The following is a 22435-nucleotide window of genomic DNA, read 5'->3' on the forward strand; positions in this document are numbered from 1 at the left end:
TCGCTTGTCTCTTTCCTTTTTTTGTCTTTTTCTTCAGAGGATCACTACTCTATATTTTACTTACTAAACATGTTTTTTTCTTCAAATCTTTTTGTCTTGTTGCTACCTATTTTTCTTTTGCTCATTAAAGGTACAGAAATTGGTAAAATGATACTCCTACATCTACGCGTGTACTCTCCAAACGGTGGAAGATGTTCTACCACCGACTGCCAATTGATGCAAGGAATGTTAACCCAAAAAATAATCTTTGTAACCAAAACCATAATAAATATTTTGGGTCTCTAACAATCAACTTTATTCACTTTTTCAATCATAAACGATACGAAAAAGGAACAACTAATAAGGAAATTAAATTGAAAAAATAAAAAAAGAGAAATATGATTGTAGTCTTTCTTCCGTACGAAAGCAATAATTTTTCAATAATAAAAACTGTAATAGAACACATTAATTGAGAGTATGACTCAGTAATTTTTTGACGGGAATACAAGATATCGAATGATAGTAAGCAATAATCTTACTATCATTTATTGCATTAAATGTCCATTTATTTGTAACGCTTGAGAAAATGATGGCAGATCTCATACAATTAGGGATAACTGATTCTTTCCATATATGCTCTTGTGTTTGACACCAAAGCTCATAGGCACGGTACTTTTGTGTGTGACCTCGAGAGTGTTGCAGATATCTTCTTTACACGTTATTCTTCTTTGTCATATTAATTCCAACGACATTTGTCATCATAAAATAGGTCCACGTGACAAGTCTATTTTTCACTAATACAGATAGTCCCGTCACTTTTTGTATATTCTTAACTGAATATTAGAAAATATTTTGTCACCTCTTCCCAAGATCATTATGATGTGCTGCAGAAGTGAAAACACACGTGCTGCTTCAATTTAATGCTCGAGACATGTGTCTTTTTGCGATTGGTTATGAAGTTTTCCGTTACACCCCATGTTTTCGTACGTGAGAGTACGTCGTAACTTAATTGATGTATGTTCAGAAATGAGATTATATTTGAAAGTACATAAAGTATGTTAATCATGTTACCTTAGAGGTTACACATTTTTAAGATCATGGAAAACAAGTACCAAGAAGGTTGAAAGACTTAGAAGCTAAACAAATTGAAGAAAATAAGTTTTGTCGAATATCGACAAATTGGGAATATTATAACATGTACTTTTGGGGTGATACTAGGGTTCTTAACATGATAAGGAGGTTATGTTATGAGTTATTTTAGTCGTATGATAGTCGTGCATTACGTTTTAAAGTCAAGCGAGTTGTGGAACAAAAATTGGCAAAGGTCATCACAAGTTACATTCATAAATGTACTGAAAATTAGGTCAAATGCAACTCAACTTTTATCCTAATATACATGGAAAAATGGGATGCTCCATATATCAAATTGAATATCTATGAGTCTAGTTTTTAGAGCATTAAACCGTTTATCAATACGACTTTGTTGTAGAGAGATATTCGCATTTTTGCGAGTGCGCAGGATCGGAAGCCCCTATGGGACCCACTTGATTGGTGACCGACCTTCACTTGTTTTTATCTCGTTTTTGGGATGATATTTGCTAATTTTTCGTCCTCCTTCCATATTCACACTCTCCAAACCCTCCCAAATAGTTCCCCCAAAGCTCCAAACAATTTTTTTTTAAAAATACACTGTAATCCAACATCAAAGTTAGCCAAATGTGAAAAATAACCCCTATATTGTTTCTGTTGTTATAAATTTCTATATGTTTATCAAGTGAATTGGTGAAAGAAACATATGAAACTTGAGAATGGAAGTGAAGATTACCTTAAGTCACTTCTACGGTGTTGTATTGCCATTGAGGGCTGTTGTAAGATAAATGTAACTTGGAATCAACTTGAAGCGACTGTAGGAGGTGTGTACATTGTGTTCTTGCATGTTCTTAAGGTTATCTTGATGTTGATTAAGTTAAATGGATGGACTAGACATGAATTAGTGAATAAAGTTGCTAATTGAGGAAATTTGGAGTTGTGGATTATTTCCTTTATTATAAATATATGGTATAAGACTGGAATCATTAATGAATGACTTCATTATCATGTTAATGATACTATTAAGTTAAAGTAAGAAGTTTATAACGGGTGATATGGGATATATGGATCCCAATCGGAGCTTGCCGCTCGTCGTGAAATAGTTATGACTTGTTGTTGTTATATAGTGTCATGTTATTGATATTTATATGTTGCTGGATTTCTCTGGTTGTTTTTGTAGGTATATGGTATTGGAGGAGACCCTTGTTACAGAGGAGATGTTGTTGAATTTGCGTCAATGAGCTAATAACTTAAGTTATGGACTTAGCATTTACTTAACACTGATTTTAAATCTCCTTATGCTATGGTAGATTGAGTTGAGTTGTTTGAAAAGTTGCTTGGAAGTTATTAAGGACTCAACGGGGTTAAGGTATGTTAAGGCTATCCCTTTTTTCTTTTTGGCATGATCCATATGATACAACGAAACGAGCAAACACGCAATTTTCACAAATGACTCTATTCTTAGAAGTAATAGGGTTGCCTATGTTCTTGATTCCTCATATATCCTATTATTATATCGTCTGTTCATGGGTCTCAGAAAATACATAAGTTGATAAAGTTTATCGTGATAGTAACTAAAGGCATATTGATCTTATGACATCCCGAGAGATCTTATTGACTTAATTCATTATGCATTACATTTATTTATACATGTACATTGACCCATGACCAAATAACGTTATATACGCATATATTATATGTATAGGGGTAGGGAAAATGTTACGATATTATATACGTACAACCACCTGATCAGTTGGTATACATTGATGATTTTGCATACAGAGGCCGAGATGATATGATGGGATGCCCTCAGGGGCTTGATGATGCTATGTACGCATATACCTATGCATTATATGACATTTATATGCACATGCATGATATTATAAATGCTTCACGATTCACAGAGCTATTCACACTTATAGGTTGAGTTCTTTTCTCCATGTTTCTTTCATGTCTTTTATATACTATTTTTCATTCCTTACATACTCGGTACTATATTTGTACTGGCGTCCCTTCTGCGTTTCATGCCCGCAGGTCCCGATAGACAGATTGGTAGTCCTCCTGGTAGGCTATCAGCTCAGCTGAAGGTGTTGGTGCACTCCACTTGCTCCGGAGTTAGGCAAAATACATAAGTTACCCCCCGAACTATGACCCAAATTCTCGTTACACACTTTCTAGGAATGAATATTATTTTACATACCCAACCTTTCTAAAGTGTATCTAATACACACTGCTTTGCACACGTGGATAGTGCGTGGTTTTCCCAACAAATGAGTCGCGTGAACAGAAGAATTTTGTGTCAGATGTCAATTTTTTTTAATTTTTTAAAATTTTAAATTGAGTCATCTTCTTCCTTTTTTAAAATTCTGCCATAGCTACTCCTTGAGCTCCACCACCCAATCTCCTTATTCTCAAATAGATATACCACGATTTCTTATATCTCTTCTCGTTGTAGAGAAGCTTAACTTTAGCTTTACCCATGGCGAAGTCAAATTTTTAGAAAACGAGAATTTTTCGAAATTTTTTCCAACCATTAAAGCTTAGCTCAAGATTTTGCACATTCTTTAATTTTATTAATGAATGATTTTTTAAATAGTTGACTTGTGGAGATGGCAGTTAATGGCGGTCGATCTTTTACAGAAGTGAAATGAAAAATGAGTTGGATCTTGGCTTAAAAATTTTGATTCAATTTTAGCGGAAAAGATGGAGTTTTGGGTGTGTTTTCTGATGATTTTTGTTAGTTAATGGTGGCTTTGTTATTAAGTAAAAGGTGGAGGAAGAAGCTATGGTGTTTGATGGTGAGAGAGGTGGAAGACGGCCATGGTAGTTTAGATGAGGAAGATGAGGGGTATAATTATAACTTTATTTTTTAAAAATGACACGTGTCACTGTTTGATTGGTGCATGATATTGCACATATTCTGAAAAACTGGTTAAGAAAAAATGGTGTGTCTTAGATACACTTTGGAAAGGTTGGGTGTGTAAAGTAATATCCGTTCCTAGAAAGTGTGTAACAGGGATTTGGGTCATAGTTCGGGTGGCAACTTATGTATTTTGCCCCGGAGTTACCTATTTGGTCAGTATGATTTGGACACGTATTGATTGGTATGCCGGGGCCCTGTACAGATCTTTATGATGTTTATGTACTCTTAGAGGCTTGTAGATAGATGTCATCTATATAGATACTTGTATAGACTTGCCGACCTATGTTTTGAGTGTACAAATGATCATGTCGGCCTTATGGGCCCGTATGTCACATGTATAAGTTTCTATATCATCCTGGGTCGTCCTACGTCTAATATTCCCTTTTTTTGTTCTAGTTATCTCATGACGGCCCTTCTGGCCCATTTACCCATGATAGTTTGATATGAAAGAAACATTGCGTTGGTACTCGGTTAAGTAAGGCACCGGGTTCCCGTCGCGGCTCTCCGATTTGGGTCATGACATAAGTGGTGTCAGAGCAGTTCCGTCCTTGATAGTCTACAAGCCGTGTCTAGTAGAGTCTTGTTTATGAGTGTGTTATGAACCACCCTTATAAGTAGGAGGCTACAGGGTGTTGATACCCAATTTTTCCCTGTATATTTTATATATGCAAAATACTTTCAAAATAGCATATATATATATATGTATATATAAGTATGCCCAAGTATTTTAGTATTTTTCCTAATTTTTAAAGATTGTTAAATCAATTTATTGCCCTATTTTAACAGTACAAAAACCAATAATTGTTCCTCAAATTATCATTTTGGTTATTAATATATTTTATTCTCATATTTATACCAAAATATAGCTAAGGTAAATTTTACACATTTTTACAAATTTATTTAGTATTTTTAAGACTAAATTGCATATAATTGCAGTTTTAGCCTATTTTAAGATTTAGTTGCATTTTATACTTATGAAATTGGTTCCAATATATTTTATTTAATATTTATATATTATTAATTAAGTTAGTACCTTTAATGTATTTTCAGAAATTATTTTACTATTTTTTATAAAATAAAAGGGAGAAAGTGGTTATTTAAATGCTAGCCCTATTTCATTTCAATTATAGCTTGAATCAACCCCCCAATTAACCCAATTTCAAATCCCAAATTGACCGGCCCAATTTCAATTTAACCCGCCCCTGACCCAACTAATCTAACCTGCTCGGCCTCCCCTTTTGATCCAGGCCGTTGATCATTTTAATCGACGGCCACAATCATTCCTTTCCTTTTTAAATTTGTCACACCTCCTTTTCCTGCACACGCGAGGCGCGTAGGGAGTTTTCTCCAATTGAAGGACAGTCAAAACGGAATTTATTTATTTGTTTCAGAGTCGCCACCTGGGAATTTTAAGGCGTCCCAAGTCACCGGTTTTAATCCCTGAATCGAGAAGAATATGACTCTGTTTGTTATTCTGCGAACCAGAAATCCTGAGTAAGGAATTCTGTTAATCCGGAAGAAGGTGTTAGGCATTTCCGAATTCCGTGGTTCTAGCACGGTCGCTTAACTGTTTTTATTATTGGCTTAATTATCTTGATTTTACTAAATACGTTTTTATTGCATGATTTTACTACCGCTTTTTTACTTATTGTTTACAATTATATGGACGAATTACGCGTACGTATATTCGTATTATATACTTTTTATAATTATCGGGGATCATGCCACGCGTACGTGTACACAATAAAATTGTCCATGTTATAGTTTTTATAAAAAATATATGCTCGAGATTAAAAATAAAATTAAGAACATCATCACCCTTATATTATTAAACAGTGAACTGCACATCTCGGGTTATATGAAATTATTTTAACATCCTCGGAGAAATCCCTTTTATTGAATATTCGCTCGAAGTTGTGCGAACGCATAATCCGAATTTGCTTTTAAAAAAAATAATCAGGTTACGCGAACGCATCCCTAATCGCGCAAAATATTCGTAATGGTATTATGGATTTTCCACAAATTGTTTATTATATCCACACATTTTTATGTGAAAATCATGAGAAATTCCCATTTAAGGTGCCCTTAAATTCTTTGAAAAGAATTCACAATTTATTAAATGTTTACCGCTGATTATATTTTTTTACGTGTGAATTATATTCTTTCGAGCCATTCAAATTTTTAGGAGTAAAAGTAAACAAAGTGTGATTAAGACTACCATTTTTCTCGTAAATACAATATATATATATATATATATATATATATATATATATATATATATATATATACCCAAAAATGAATTGCATATGAAACTAAAAAAAATGATTTATGAAAGGAAGAGATGTTTTCGAAGAATTTTCATTATTTTTTTTAATGCAAATTCTATTTCTACATACCATTGATATAAAATGTTGTAATTCGTGCTTATACATCTCATCTCATTCTCATATACTTGTTTTTAATCTAATAGGCGAAATTACTTTAATTAATTCTGCTTATGATTGAATTTGGGATATATATATATATATATATATATATATATATATATAATCAAACCAATTTGATTCTCAATCAATGTGAATTATTGCTAAACACTAACTTTCGCATTGTATAAATTCCTAGGCCCTTTGTTATTAAGAAAGAGAACAAGTCTACCTGTTGACTTAATAAAATGATATTGCATACAACATTATTCGCCATATTTTGACATTGTGAACATAGCGGATTTTACTAATGCAACTTTCAACTATTGATTGTAAACATAACCATTGTTATGCCATAATATAGCAAAATGCAACCAACATCACCTAGCTTTAAACAACAACTAACTAACTAACAAAATAAACCAATAATGTATGTTTTCCTTGATATTTCCATATTATGCTGTACCTAACTAACAATACCATAAAGTTTGAATAATGGCCAACTTTCTACCATGTTCCTTATTTTGACAGTTCAAATATAACTAAACTAATGAGATTTCGAAATGGATAACATTATTACAAAGCTTTTATACGAATTTCAAAATAAGACAATTAACTTATAGCCATCGTGTCGAACTCACTACTAATTAACCAACATGAAACAAAGCTGAAATTTAAACTAATTAACTTAGACGAATGGAAAACAGAATTATAATTTCCAAGCTTCATTTATTTGTCATGTTGAAGCTCTTCACAACATGAGTTTAAAAGATATGTACCTGGAAATGAAGGTAGAAGGAATAAATTTCAGCAGTAGCAGCAGTAACAAAATTAGCAGAGTACCAGTATTTCCACAGATTTGAGCAATAATAGGACCCGAGGAACCCAGATGCACAGTAACAGTATTTTTAAGAAATTTCAGATTTTTAACTAAACAATGGGATCAAATAAATCCGGACAGATTCAATGAAATAATAATATTTCTGATTTTGAGACTTAGGACAAAGCAGACTGAAAAGCTTTCAATTTCAAAACACAGAATCAGCTTCAATACTAGTTTCCGATGTAGAATTCTGTTTTACTGTTTCTGTTTTCCTTTCTTAACTTCTATCCAGATTTTTCTCTCTATGTATATGTATTTCTGTGTGTATTAAAATCTCAGTCTCTCTCTTAAAAAAAATCTGCTCTAAAATCTCTTCTTCCTTAAAATCTCTCTTAAAATCTCCCTTAAAATCTGAGTCCTAAAATCAGTTCCTAAAATCTGAGTCTGCTTCCTGTATTTATACAGGTCTGCCCCTTTCTTTTTAAGTGCTACCTGGACCCCCTCTTCTATTAAAAACCAGAAAATCATATCCAAAATCTGCTTTTAAATACTTTAAATCCCATTAAGTGAACTTTTTCCTGATTTCCAGCATTCCATTACCCTTTGTTTCCCATTATCCCATTAAATTATAGCCACTAACATTCCATTATAAGCAGACTATTATTATTACATTACCCTACTGTTTCATTCCTCAAATACCCCTGAAAATCCCTTAATATTACTGTTATTACTGCCCCAGACCAAAACTACTTAAACCTTGACCAAATTATCTGAATTAAACCTGTTTAGCAGCTAATAACCAATTCCTAAATCAAACAAACATTCCGTCTTTTCAATGATAGCTAATTGATCCAACACCCAATGTCTAATAGCTAATGGACAAAACTAAATTCAGATTGAACACTGAACTTGTACACAAACATATTAACAATACACAAAACGTAACAGAACAAAATCTAAATTGAAATTGAATTTAGCATAAGTGCAGGGGCATTGTCAGTATATGCATTACCTGAAACTAACTGCCCAGAAATCAATACACACACAACATCCATTTGACAGACTCATTGATTTACAAACAAGCATGATTTAAAAGACTAATTAACTGACTATCTATAACAATTGTCAACAAACAATAGGTAAACAGATTGTTTCAATCAGTATTTATCATAAACGAGAATTCATAATATAACTAATCGACGAACTTAATCGAGTCGATTACTCACATTGTAAATAATCACAACCAACAGAAACAGTTTCATATTTTGATCATATAGACGGGTATGAGACAGAATAACAATAAAAGATGGGAAAATTACACAGACTAATGAAACAAACATAAAATACACAAAAGAAATAGAAAAAATACCTCTGAATCTTCAAATTTATTCAGACACAGACTCAACTTGGATTCGGACATTTTTGAGGCTGAACAGACTTTATTCGAAGTATTCTCAGTTGAGAATACCTCGATTAAAGTCTCTTAGACCTCAATCCTTCACTCGAATCGGAAAAATTCCAAGATTGGAAAATTTTTAGGGTTTCAGATTCTTGGATCTTAAATCCGAACACTTCTGGGCAGATTCGAAGGGAACCAAAGATGACACAAGGGTGAGGGAGGCCTAGGGGTCATTTGGTGTTAGTTTGAGGTAGGTTGGGATAGGGTCAGGTTTCACTCGAATCTTCAAATGAAGATTCGAGCAGTTCCAGTAGGATTCGAGCCATGCAACTAACAGATCCGTGATGAGGATGGATAGTGGATGCTATGGTATTAATTAGGGGCTGTTTGGTTTATATCTGAGTTTGGCTCAAATCTTCAAATGAAGATTCGAGAACCTTCAGGAGGATTCGAGCCAAGTGGCTAACATATTTGGATAGAGGATGGTCAAGGGGTTCCGGGGTGTTAAGGTGGTGACCGACGACATTGTTGCCGCTGGGTTTCAGGCGAGGGGAAGTTAGGGCGGCTAGGGTTAGGGTGTGTTTGAAAACGATGATGAACAGGAGAGGAGGGGGGGTGTTTAGTTAGGGGGCCGGGGTATGGTTTAGGATTTATCTAGGGAATGGGTGAGTTAATCTTGACCGTTAGATCAAACAGGATCAATGGTCTGGATCAACTCAGTTAACCAAACGATGTCGTTTGGTTTAATTCAGGGGAACGGGTTGAATCGGGGCAATGGGTCGGGTAAGGGTTCTGGATAAGGGTAGGGGATCTCAGCCGTTGGATGGATTTAATCCAACGGCCCTTGATGAAGGATGATGAAACGTTGTCGTTTGGTTTGTTTGAATTGGACCGGACATGGGGTTGTTTGGACTGGGCTGTGGGGTTTATTTTGTTTGGGCCTGGATTTAGGTCCAGGTCCGATTTTTACTTTTACAATTTATTTTTTTATTTTCTAAGTTTATTCTTAATTATTAAAATCTTAATTAAAATTATAAAAACAAAAATTATCATTACAAAAATACTGATTACTTTTAACAACTATTAACACATAGACAAAACATTAATCACACAGTGAAACATTTAAAATAGAACCAATGCATATTTTTGTGATTTTATTTTTAAATCAATTATTAAATGCATAATTAAATCCTAGATATGCATGAAACATATATTTTTATTTTAATTTTGTTTAATTATAAAAAAAATATTTACGGACAACACAAATAATTAACAAACACCACACAAATTCTAAAAATTGCACACTAACAGAGATTTGTTTTTATTTATTTTTGATTTATTTTGGAGTTGTTTTCGTGAAGCAAAAATCACGTGCTCACAAAATTCACATACACCCAACCCTAAAATCATTTCCCCCTAACCTGCCGCCTCTGAAATCCTCTCCTCTCTCAGACTCTCTTGAACATTCCCTAACGCTAGCCCCTCTCACCGTCTTCAAACCTTGAAACCACCGAATCCATGGCCTCTCAGGCCATGGGAGTCTTAAACTCACCTCCCTTTGCTCTTATACTTGAAGATTCGAGGTCTGACCTCGAAGGTTTTCGCTCAGATCTCCACCGATTCAAGGTTCTACGGCAATCTATGGCCTTGCTCCGACGTACAATGGTGTTCCGAGCCTGGTTCTGACTTCTCCGACTCAGATCGGACCTTTTCCCAAGCCTTTCTCATTTCTATGGCTCTTCCGAAACCCTAAATCTTCGAGGGTTTCTCCGATCTTTTTAGATCTGTTATATATCTATGCTCTACTTGAGTTTTCAAACGATTTCCCCAACTTTTCTTTCAAAAATTACTTTCAAAATCGCTTCTTTCTGATTTAGGGTTTTCTGAAAATGCTTAAAGCGTTTCTTTGACTTTTTCTTTTCCTTTTCCTTTGTGTATGTGTGTCTCTACTGCGTTCTTATGTTCTTCTTTTACCACGCATGTTCTTCTACTATGTTTCTACACTATGTGCCTGTATGCTTTTCACTATGCTCTGCTATTTTCTTCCACTACGATCTGATATGCTTCGCCTATTGCTTCCTTCTACCACGTTCTTAAGTGTTCTTACTATTTTACCTTGTTTAAGTTTTTCTAAAAAACCTGCTTAAGCATATTTTGCTTCTACTGTTTCTTCTACTATCAGTTGTTCTTTCATTATACCTCAAATTAATCTCTTCACTCTATTGCTTGGACCTTTTTTACTTGTTTACATGTTTTCTCATGAGTTTCTGAAAGAAACCTCTGAGTATGCTTCGACTACTTGCCTCCTCATCTCTGTATCTGATTCAAGGTGGAAACCCTAGAATTTTGGGGATTCCGCCGAGGTTTGATTATGTGAACTAGGGTTTTATTTTTTAGAACCCTTAACTCTTTCAGACTGATTTTTGAATCTCTAAACTGAGTTTGGACGCCTTTGTTTTCATACAATGTTGAACCTTTTTGCTAAACTCTTCTACACTGGATTCTTTCTACTGATTTTGCAAGGGCATGGCAAATTTCTTTCATGTTTAAACGTGTCTGTATGCTTTTTATATATGTTGATTCTTTCTTCAAAGAGGTTTTCAAACTAGTGATTGATTCAGAATCTCTTTTTAATAGGTCTAATCGATTGTTACTGATTTTCCTTAAGCTAAAACCTTTTCCACCTTTCTGACTTGGTTCATTCATACCAAATCTGTGATCTCTGATTTTCTAGCTATTAACTGATTCCTTTGCCTTATTTGCACAAACCGTGTACTGTCAAGACCCTGTCCTTAAATAACCTTTATGTATTTGCCTCTAATATACTACTTTGCACAAAATATTTGACTACTTTCTTTCCTTAATTAATTTTACCCGTTTGAATCTGAATCCTTAATTAAGGGAAACCTTGTGTAATTGATTGACAATCAGTCTTCAAACTATTTCTTACCTTATTTCTGCTTGCTTTCTACACTATAAAAGGCACGACCCCTTTTCACCACTACAGACTTCAGACTTCACAAGCTCACAACCTCTTCTGAATTCATACTTAGAGTGTTCTTGCTTCTTGTCTGCACTTTGGCTTTTACAAGACTACTGCTTTCTTCTTTACTTGTCCCTTTAATACTGGTATATCCTAACTTAATTTTCACCATCACCCCAATGTGTTTACTTACAGTCTTTGTATCCATGTCTACTTTATTATTTTTTGTAAAGTTTAACATCTAACTTAATATGCCTATGTGCTACTGCTTGCCTCTTTCTGTGAACACTTGCTCCCTGTCCCATTACCCCTATGTGTTTATAAGTCGAGACTTAGGGCATGGCAACAAGGATTGTTGTCTATGAACTGAGTTTTGAACCTTGAGGTCTTAACCTCTAAGTAGGCTGGAGGGTGTGCCAGTATGTCTCATTGCTGGGTATGCCCCTTTGCCTGCTCTTCCTGCCAATTCCCCACTCCCCTATACCCCTATGTGCACTTGTTTTAAGTTACTTCCTTCTCATTTCCCCCTCTTAGAACTCTGCACTTGCACTCACTCTTAGCTTCTAAGTTCTGCCCCCCTCTTGTGAGCCTTGAGTTCCCTCTAAACTTGGACACTTGAGGGATGACCCTTCCATACTGCACTATGACTTAATCCCATAATGTATTTGGATGTGAGCACTGCCAAGAGTCCATATGAGGCTCTTAGGATGCGCTATGCCGGGGCGGGGGGACGAAAAAAAAATGGCTCCGAAGAAAAAAATTGGGGTTCCCAATGCACTTGGGTTGAACAAAAATGGCTCAATATTTCACTATTCAGGAGTAAGGTAAAGCAAATGCGATCTAAGCAAGACGCCCTGGAATTCCATTCTGTAGAAGGACCTCGTTTCAAAAAAATACGCCGCCTGGGGGCTTTACCAGGACTAACTAATAAAAAGCCCTCTGACATATCCAAATGAGAGAAAGGCTTTGGGTCTTGATCTTGGGAGTTGGTTTAGTTCATACTTCAGACAGGAAGTCTGAATCAGGCTCTCCTTGGTTGTAATTTTCAATTTTCTGATGTATTTTTTCTATTTTATTTTTGGATTGTAATAACTTTGTAATAAACTTTTGGGGTGATTAGTGAAAAGGGAGGGGTAACCATGCATGCAAGGGGTAGACGTCCTGCTCATAAGGTTTTCTGTACTTCTGCATTCATACAGATACCCTGCCTATAGTTTCTGCACTTCTGCATTCATATAGATATTCTGGTCATAGAATTTTCTGATTTCTGCATTCACATAGATAACTTGCCTATAGGCTTATTAATTTTTGCATTCACATAGATTACTTGTCTATAGGAATTTCTGCATTTTTGCATTCATGAAGATAACCTATCTTTATGAATTTCTGCATTCATGTAGATAACTTGACTATAAGAATCTCTGCATTCGTATATAGATACCATGTCTATAGGATGCACATGCATGTAGATAATATGCCTATAAGTCCTTTCTGATTCTTGTATACTCGCCTCTCATTAGGCAAACATGTTATAGGTTTTAACAACCAGTGAAATCAGATATCGCATTCGTAATAAAATGCAGCACCTAGATAACATGTTTTAAGTTAACAAACACATAGAAAACATGCCTATAGGGGTTCTAATCAAATCTGAATCACTTCACTCGCTTGTAAGTTTAAACTATCAGTAGTAACACATTATCGAATGTAGAACTTGTATTATTCTGTTAAAACTGGTAACCTATCTATAATCAGTTTACCTCTTCATTTCTGAAATCAGTAGATAGCATGCCTATAGGTCTTCGTCTAACACTTAGGCAAGCCATAAGTAAACTTGTCAGATCTTTACAACCAGCAGACAGGCCTGATTCAGATTTCTTATATGAAATATGTAATAAATCAGTCTGCCTCAACCTTTTAAGTTTTAATCAGACCTTAAGCAGTATGTGCAAGACATGCTAAACTATGTGCTTTTCTTTGGTTTTAAGGAGGTCTGTTGAGCCTTATTTGTTTATGTGCTTTCTCCCCAAACTTGCTACATGTGTTTTTTGTTTGTCGCCTTAGAATTTTGCCTTTGAAACCACAAATAAGCCAACTTTTCTGCCCTTTTATGATTAGTAGTCCCAAGTACCTCCGAGGCTGATAGGATTGGGGCGGGTAATAGCATGCAATAAGTAAACGAGACTATTTCGCAATTTAATACCTTAATGGGGTGGGAAAGGGTAGATATGGATATGATGACCACGCAATAACATCTCGTGTAGCCCCTCATTGAGGAGTGATTACCAGATGTTGTGTGAGGTGATCCATATTATTTGTAAACCTAGGACCCCCTTTCCTTTACTTGTTTATTTCATTGTTTACTTTCAAATTTCAAACTATTTTCTCAAAATTCAGCTTTTCTTTTGTTTTCTTTTAATTTTACCTATTTGTAACCCTTATGTGCAAATCCCCTCTTATTTGAACTCTTACTCGCCTTCATGTTATTTGTACTTAAAGTCACAACCATAGCCTGGCCGGGAACCACACTAGTGGATCCTGAGGGGTGCCTAACACTTTACCCTAGGAATAATTTTAAGCCCTTACCCAATCTCTGGTTTCCTAAATCAAATTCTTCTTAGTGTCCTAATGCACTCAAATCATTAGGTTGCGACTCTTCAATCCAAACCCAATTCCCGAAAGGGAACGAGTTGTCCTCCCAAATGTCATGAACCCGCTTCCGCAAGGAAAAAGGGGGCGCGACAGCATGGCGACTTTGCTGGGGATATCTTTTAGGCTTCTACCATTTCAAGCTATTACTGTGACTTTATATTTCTTATGTGCCTTATTTGTTTAATACCTTTAAGCATTTAATTCCCTCTTCTACTGCAAAAAAATAACTTGTCTCTTGTTTCTTTCCCTTGTTTCTTTCATTGCTTTCCTTTACTGCACTCCTTTATTACTGTTTTAAATTATTGTAATTATTACTTTATGAACGTGTAAATACGTGACAACTTGTTTTAATTATTGCATAAGCATGTTTTCAACATCATATTCCACTCGTGCCAAACAAATACCATAGCAACACTTATAATGAGTGGTTGTGCTCTTCCGATATTATCACCCTTTAAATCCGACAAAGGCGTATTTGCGGTAAAACCAATCGATCAACGGTATAGTTGACGGTTCCGTGCCTTTCCCTCTTGAGTTGTCCGCTCAAGGGTACTAGTCTAAAACCCCATAGAAACCTTACTTTGTTTATGCATCATGGTCAAACCTAAACGAGTCAGTTACATTGTCCGCATAATGACTTTTTAAGATAGACTTATCTAAAGTCCACTGGGTTTCCCAAAAAGCCAAATGGACACTATCACGTTTTGTACATTTATTTGGAGAACTAAATGCTTTTATGCTAATTGTTGATATTAAATAGTCGAGTCCGGTACAAGTATGGTCTTAACCCTTTTTTTTTGCAGAAAATGAGGCACGAGGTCCCCAGTTTCGTTATGATTAGAACACCCCCACTCTTGCTAGACTGGTGGAGGAGTCTTCCATCAATTGACCAAATTAATGAGTGGAAAGAAAGGGCCGCCAAAGCTAGCAAAAAGTTGGAATATCTGGAATACAGTCTGCTGAAATTGGAAGGAAAAGTGAGGAAGAGAGTCACTGACTGCCAGAACACTGAGGGAAACGAAGGAGAACACCTGGAAAAGGCATTTTTAATGGTGAACCTACGCGAATTGGAAGATCTGATCAACAAGAGCATTCAACCTGAGGAAGGTCCTTCTGGGACCAAATAGATAGGAATTTGGTTTTATTTCTTGTTATTTAGTGTCGATTTGGGATTCGTCTACTTTTTATCAATAAAATTCTGCATTTAGCATTCTAAGTTCTCCAAATCAATTTGTCGCTAGGCCTACCTCGGGCACAACGAGGCTCCAAAATTTGGACGCGATATACATTCTTGCACTATGTGTTTAAATATCGCAACACTTTCTTATAATCCCCACTGATTGTTACCTTTTTGTTTTTACTTTTTGTTTATTTACTCCCCTCCCCAAAGGTTAGTTCGTGCACTCTAGCATCATCATCATTGTGAGCACGTGATTTTTTCCCTATATGAATTACTCCTACAAATTCAAAATAAAATAATTTTTCCACTGTTTGCAATTTTGTGGATTTTTGTGGCATTTTCTGTTAATTGTTTGCATTTGTCTGTGCATGTTTACTCTATTTAATTAATGAAAATATAAAAATATGTTGCATTTGAATCTAGGATTTAACTGTGCACTCTTGAATTAAGTAGTAAATTAGTTATTTTATATGAATTGGAAAATCACAAAATAGTTATTTTTTCACTTTTAATTTTAATTTTTGAACTTTGGTGGGTTTTCCTTTAATTTGGTTTTAACTAATTGTGGTAATTATTAGAGTTAATTAATTCAATGTGGTAGGGTTAATTTAATTTAGGATTTAGTTTGGGTTTTATTTTATTTATTTTATTTGAAATTTTTAATTAAAAGAGTTTGAAAATAAAAGAATTAATTTGGAAAGAATGAAAAGAAAAAAGGAAGAAATTAGTTTTGGGCCAAATCCATGCAAATTCCATAAGCCCAAATCTTCTGCCCTGAGACCCGTCCAAAATACCCTTTACTCAGCCTAAACCCGCGTCCAACTCGGTCCGGTTTCCCCCCAAACCAAACAACGTCGTTTCGTTAAAGTTTTGATCTGAGCCGTTGATCGTGCCTAGATCCAACGGACCAGAACTGGCCCTTCCCCCCGTATAAAAATATTCGAACATTCAGAACCTCCCCTCGCTCGTCGTCACCAACACCCTCAAAGACCCCAATGTAACCCCACCGTGCACCGCCGCCGGAAATCGCCCTACGGCGGTGGTAGGTCTCCGATGGCCACCAAATTTACACCCTAGCTCCCTGTCCTTCTCCTCATTCCAAATCCATACCCTTTTTTCCTCGAATCACACCTGGATTTCTCGAATCTGGCTCAGAAGCTCCAAACCCTAATCCGCCGCCCTATTTTTCCACCGCCTCAACCGGCGGCGCCACCTCCAACCACTCCCAAAATAATTCCCCATGACCTCCACGAACCCCTCCTCCCAAATCCAGTACTCGTTTCCCTCGAATCTTGATTTGAAGTGTGAAATCCTAAAAATCCAAAATCAGATTCTTTGCATGCAAGGGATATTTCCCCGATTTTCCTGAGTGTTCAAGGCTGATTTATCATGAAACAATGATGGTCGCTGGTTCTTGACAAAGTACAAGCTATTAACATTATTTTGGGATAAATTGGAAATCCAGTGTTGGTGTCGAGTTTAGTCGGTAAGCTTCTTTATTTTTTCTATCCATTTCTATCACTTCACCGTCTTCCTCTTCTTTTCTTCTCCTTTTTCTTTAGTTAATTTTATTCTGACTAAAAGTTGATAAAAGTTTTAAACCTAGGTTTTCATTTTGGTGTTCGTATTTATTCTCTGTGTTCTCCAATTTTCTTTTCAAATTTGTCGTCAGTTTTGTTTGATTTGTGTATGTTGCCTGTTTAGATTTATTTAGGTCACAATTTCTGATTCTTCTAATTGTATGATTAGTTGTGGTTGATTAGGTAATATAGTTTAATTGTAGTTCATTAGTTAGCCTAAAAAGAGAAATCAGTCATTTAGCTAGAATTTTAGTTTTAAAATCTCCCAAGTGATTATTGATTCATTAAAAGGAGCTTCTGATTTTGTTTGGGCCTTGAGGCCATTCACGACCCCACTGCAAAAGCCTTTTATGTTTTGGGTCAAGATTGACCCATATCTGCTTTGGGTTCAGGGGTAAAAACAGGGCAATTAAGGGTTAGTTTGGGTAAAAGACATAGGGAATCTAGGTGTAACTGACTAGGGAAACTTCTAGGAAAGCGGGGTGGGGGCTTATATGAAATCTGATATTTTAAACTAAGGGCTTTTGAGCAAAAACAAAAATATGAAAAGGGTCTAGGTGTAAATCAGATCCTCCTTTAGCGGCCCTAGTGCCTTGCCTATAAAGGCATCTTTTCTTGCCTTTGAAAGCACAGATTTTTCTGAGGGCTGAACTCCAAAAAATATAGAAAAGAAACTGCAAAAAACAATCTACTGTTTCATAGGAGATTAGAAGAGATAGAGATTACAGAAAATAAAAAGCAGCTGAAAATGTCATAGAAATTGATTGTTCCATTGATTTTTGTTCTGTTCTGATTCTTGAGGCTCATTTTTCTGAAGCCATTCTTGATTCACATGAGGCTAGGGAAGGTTTAATTTGATATCTGAAAGTTGGTTGAACCGAGTCTGGTTCGGGAATTTTGTTCTAAGCTAAATCTGGGGTTCAAAATTGGGTTTGATTACTGTTTGATATCTCTTTCTTACTGATTCTGGGCTGACCTACTGCTGTTGTTATTGACTCCTTATTTCCCTTGTTTCCCTCTTGATTTTTAGGTATTCACAAACACTATGGAAACCATTTGAATGTAGTCTGAAGCTTGAATCTGAGATATGCACAAATTGGATGATGATTTCTATTGAACTCTCATTTCTGTCTCTTTTAATTTCATGCATGATGCGTATTATTTATTCCAGGGATAGCTTAGTCGAGTCTGTTTTTGGTTGAATGAAGTATAACTGTGTTTGTAACTATCTTAGTGTCGAGAATACTTGCTAAACTCTCTGTTCTAGAATTAGTTTTGGTTTGAAACATGGAACGAGTTATGGCTTAATCACGCGGATTTTGTGGGTTTGAGTTGGGGTATATGTATAAAGGGACTTTCAAGGACATTCCTAGTAGGCATTTGCATATACAGTATTCAATATTACTATTCTGAATTTTAGTTGTTTGTTTGACAACGTCCTTTTAGGAGTCTGGGTTAGTGATCTACCTGCTAATGTCCTTTATGTGCAAAAGTAATGTGATTAGCGGTTTTTGTATGACGTTGAAACTGTAAATTCTGCTATCTTCCATTAGTTATTAGAATTAGAACTCATAATCAATTTCAAGGGTGAATCATTATTGGATGTCACGTAGTGGGCTATTGACAAGTTAAAGACAGAACCTAAAGCTACTTGCATATGTATTGGTCTCGTTATTATCCGGTTGAATCCTTTACGAATTCCAGCTTGCTCATGCATTGAAAGGCGTCAATGTAGAGCTTAAGGCTCAGTAGCTGTAGGGCTTCGAACTTGGGCTCAATTATGAGGCCCAATTCTGAAAATTCCCTTGAACGAGATCTGGGCCGTTGCTGTTGTGAGACTATCAGTCCCCTTGTATTAGCTCAGGCCCTTTTGTGTAATGGATTAGTTTTCCCTCGTATAAACCATCTTAGTTAGCTTAAATGGAACCTTTAGCTACATTTAGTGTTAATTAATTAGACATTTAAATAGTTGAGGCGAGCTATATCCAATAACATAAATAATTTATGGCCCTAAAGCATTTAGCTTGAACCTTTTTTAATTGAGGTGCACCGTGCCAAACAAAAATCACAATTGCATGGCCTTCGTGTTAATTTATATATAAAAGTTGACAAATGTACGGAGTTTGCTTACGTGCAGTTTATATACTATCCTAATTATGGTCAGGTTCACATGACATGGTTACGATTTTCTAAAAATAAAATCGGAGTATGCGTCCGCGCAACTTCAACCAAATTTTTCTTAAATAAATAAACAAGCGTTATTAGTTGTGGACACGTTCGCGTGACATGATTTCTGACACGCCAAAAGAAAGGAGCATACGTACGCGTAACTCAGTTCTTTAATTACGAATAGATCAAGTGATTAGAAGCGGTTAAAAAGAGGTAAGTGCACATAGGTTCTAAAACGAGTAATTAGACAATTTAATAAGCCAAGTACGATCAAAGCGACCATGCTAGAACCACGGAACTCCGGAATGCCTGACACCTTCTCCCGGGTTAATAGAATTCCTTACTCGGATTTCTGGTTCATGGACTGTAGTACCGAGTCAATCTTTTCCTCGATTCGGGATTTAAACCGGTGACTTGGGACACTATAAATTATCCCAAGTGGCGACTCTGAATCTTTAAACAAATCCCATTTCGATTGTCCTTTAATTGGAAAAACTCCCTTATATTTATACCCTTTACGAGGATGTAAGTAAAAAGGAGGTATGACAGCTCTGGCGACTCTGCTGGGGATCGAACCCAGAATCTCTAGTTCAGGGTTCAAGAATTCGAGCTTGTTTCAAGATTTTTTTACTTAGCTTATTTTATCGTTGATATTACTGTATTCTGTGAACCTTTTGTGCTAAATGCTATTTGTTTACCGGTTTAATATTGTTGAATTGTATATAATTGTCTTCTTACGCCACCCCTCTGAGTCTTCTGGAAATGGTGCATACGTTCGCGTAGCCCGCTTTTCTGTAGAAATTATACCAAATAGAGCGAGGCTGGGAAAGTGACAAGGCCGGGCAGACTTCAGTGCTCCCGGTACGTCACCCCCTCCTCGGCCCCAGTTGTTTGCTCGGGTAACCCAAGTCTAGAACAAAACCCCAGTATTCAAACCTAGAAAAACACAGCCTCATGCCGGATCCCTAGTAGAAACGTTTGTTTGCATCATGTGCATTTGACTTAGGGGACTCAACACAGGGGTTGGGTCCGTCTAGGATAGGTATGCCCGAAATAACAGACCATCCTGATGCATTCTATGTGCTATGTGAACATTTGTTTGTTTTGGCTTGCATGCTGACCGACTAAGGAAAATAAAGCAAAAAAGAAAAACCAAGAGTGATGTAGGGAAGGAAATAAAGCCCGGTTCTAAAGAAAACCCCGGTATTTGAAAAACATCCCGAAGCTCTGCCAAAAGTTTTTTAGAAAAAAGTTATTTCAAAAGAGTCAAACACTGTGTCAAAACTGACCGAACTATGCAGGTATGATTCTCACCAGATGTGGGATATGTAGGCAACCTACATAAGGTTCGGCCTTATTTTTGAAAAAAGGAGAAAAAGAGAGTCAGTGGTCAAGTGAATACATTCTGGATTTTGGTCAAATAAGTCGATCCAGCTTCAGCAATGTCTTAAACCGTTCTTGCCAAGATAGCCTTAGAGTATTTTTCAGTTGTCGAAAGGCTATTTTTGTAAAAGAATGGGCAAGTTTGTGAAGGGTCGTAAAATAATCCCCCCCGGCCTCAAAATTCATGTGAAATTGGGAAGGGGCCGCATTTGCAAAAACAGTCACTTGGCTAAAATTAGCATATAGGGGAAGAAATCATGGGCCTTTGATTTGTTCTTTTCTTTTCTCTCTCTTTTTCTTTTCTTCTTCAAAAAACCTGTTTACAAAGGGGTCAACTCGAGTCAACCCTAACCTTAACCTTCCACAGGAACAGAATGAATACCATCCAGGATCTGCCAGAAGTGGTCAGGGAACATGCTCAGTTGCACTTGCATATGTGGTGGAATGATCTAGATGAAGATGGTCAGAAATGGGTGAAAAAGCAATTGGGTGCTCTTATAAACATTTTTGAGATCAAACCACGGGAAGATCTGATCAAGACTTTGGTAACTTTCTGGGATCCTGTCCACAATGTCTTTCATTTCTCGGATTTTGAGATCACCCCTACTTTGGAGGAGATAGCCGGGTACATTGAATTCGGACGGGATTTGAGGAAGCAACAACTTATATTTCCAAGGGCTCCATCAATGCACAAGTTCTTTGACCTCCTGAATATCAGTAAACAGACAAATAAAGAACATTTGAGCAATGGGTGTTGTGCTTTCCATTTCTTATACTTCAGGTTCGGGCACTCTGCTGGTTTTGAAATGCATGAAAAGGGTTTGAGCAACAAACAAGATAAGGGCCTTTGGAAAATTCATCGCCGGTTCGCATTTATTGTGGAATTCTTGGGGATCATGGTTTTTACAAATGAGAAAGGGACGGTGGATATTCGTATGGCTAGAATCGCACAAATCCTCACTACTGAGGAAGATCATACACTTGCCCCGTTGGTGTTGGCAGATATTTATCGAGCATTGACTTTATGCAAAGGAGGGGCTCAATATTTTGAATGTTGTAGCATCCTTCTGCAAATGTGGTTGATCGAGCACCTTCGCCATCATCCCAAATTCATGAGTTATGGTTTGAGCCCGAATAACTTCATCACTAGTTACGAGGAGAGGGTTAAAGATTACAATGCACTAGAAGGGTTTGAAGCATGGGTCTCTCACTTGAAATTTCTTAACGCAGGTCAGGTCGAGTGGACTATAGGATGGCTCCCGAGGACAGAATCCATCCATATGACTGCTACCAAAGGCTATCTGAGGTTAATGGGCATAAGGAGTATTCAACCATATGCACCGTAGAGGGTCTTGAGGCAATTTGGAAGGTATCAGATTGTGCCTGAAGATGAAGATCTAAGCACCCAGGTGATAGAGTTACATCCAGAAGTAGCATTGCCCGAGGTTGTAGTCTAGCAGGATTGGAATAGCTGCCGGTATCTAAAAAATGGCACCCAGGTACCAGACATCGCCAAGAGGGAAATAAATCCAAATTATGCTGCTTGGTTTGAGAAAATGTCTTATGTAAATAATAAGCCAGAGCCCGAGAGGCCCGCCAAAAGGCCTCATGTTAAAGCCTTTGATGATAAAATTCAGGAGAGGTTAGCCTGGGGGAAGAAGGAAAAGGAATATAAGGCCATCCTCCATTATCTACGAGAAGAGTTGAGAAATGTCACCTTCAACAATGATTTGCCGGCACAAGAGGCCGAAGGTGAAAGGAGAAGATTGGTGCGAGAAAATGAAGCCCTCGGAGCTCAGGTTCGACAGTTGAAAATTGAAGCCGAGAACCCAGGCCGAAGCAGGAAAGATGA

The sequence above is a fragment of the Nicotiana sylvestris genome, chromosome 4 (genome assembly GCF_000393655.2).
Source record: "Nicotiana sylvestris chromosome 4, ASM39365v2, whole genome shotgun sequence".
NCBI classification, from domain to species: domain Eukaryota; kingdom Viridiplantae; phylum Streptophyta; class Magnoliopsida; order Solanales; family Solanaceae; genus Nicotiana; species Nicotiana sylvestris.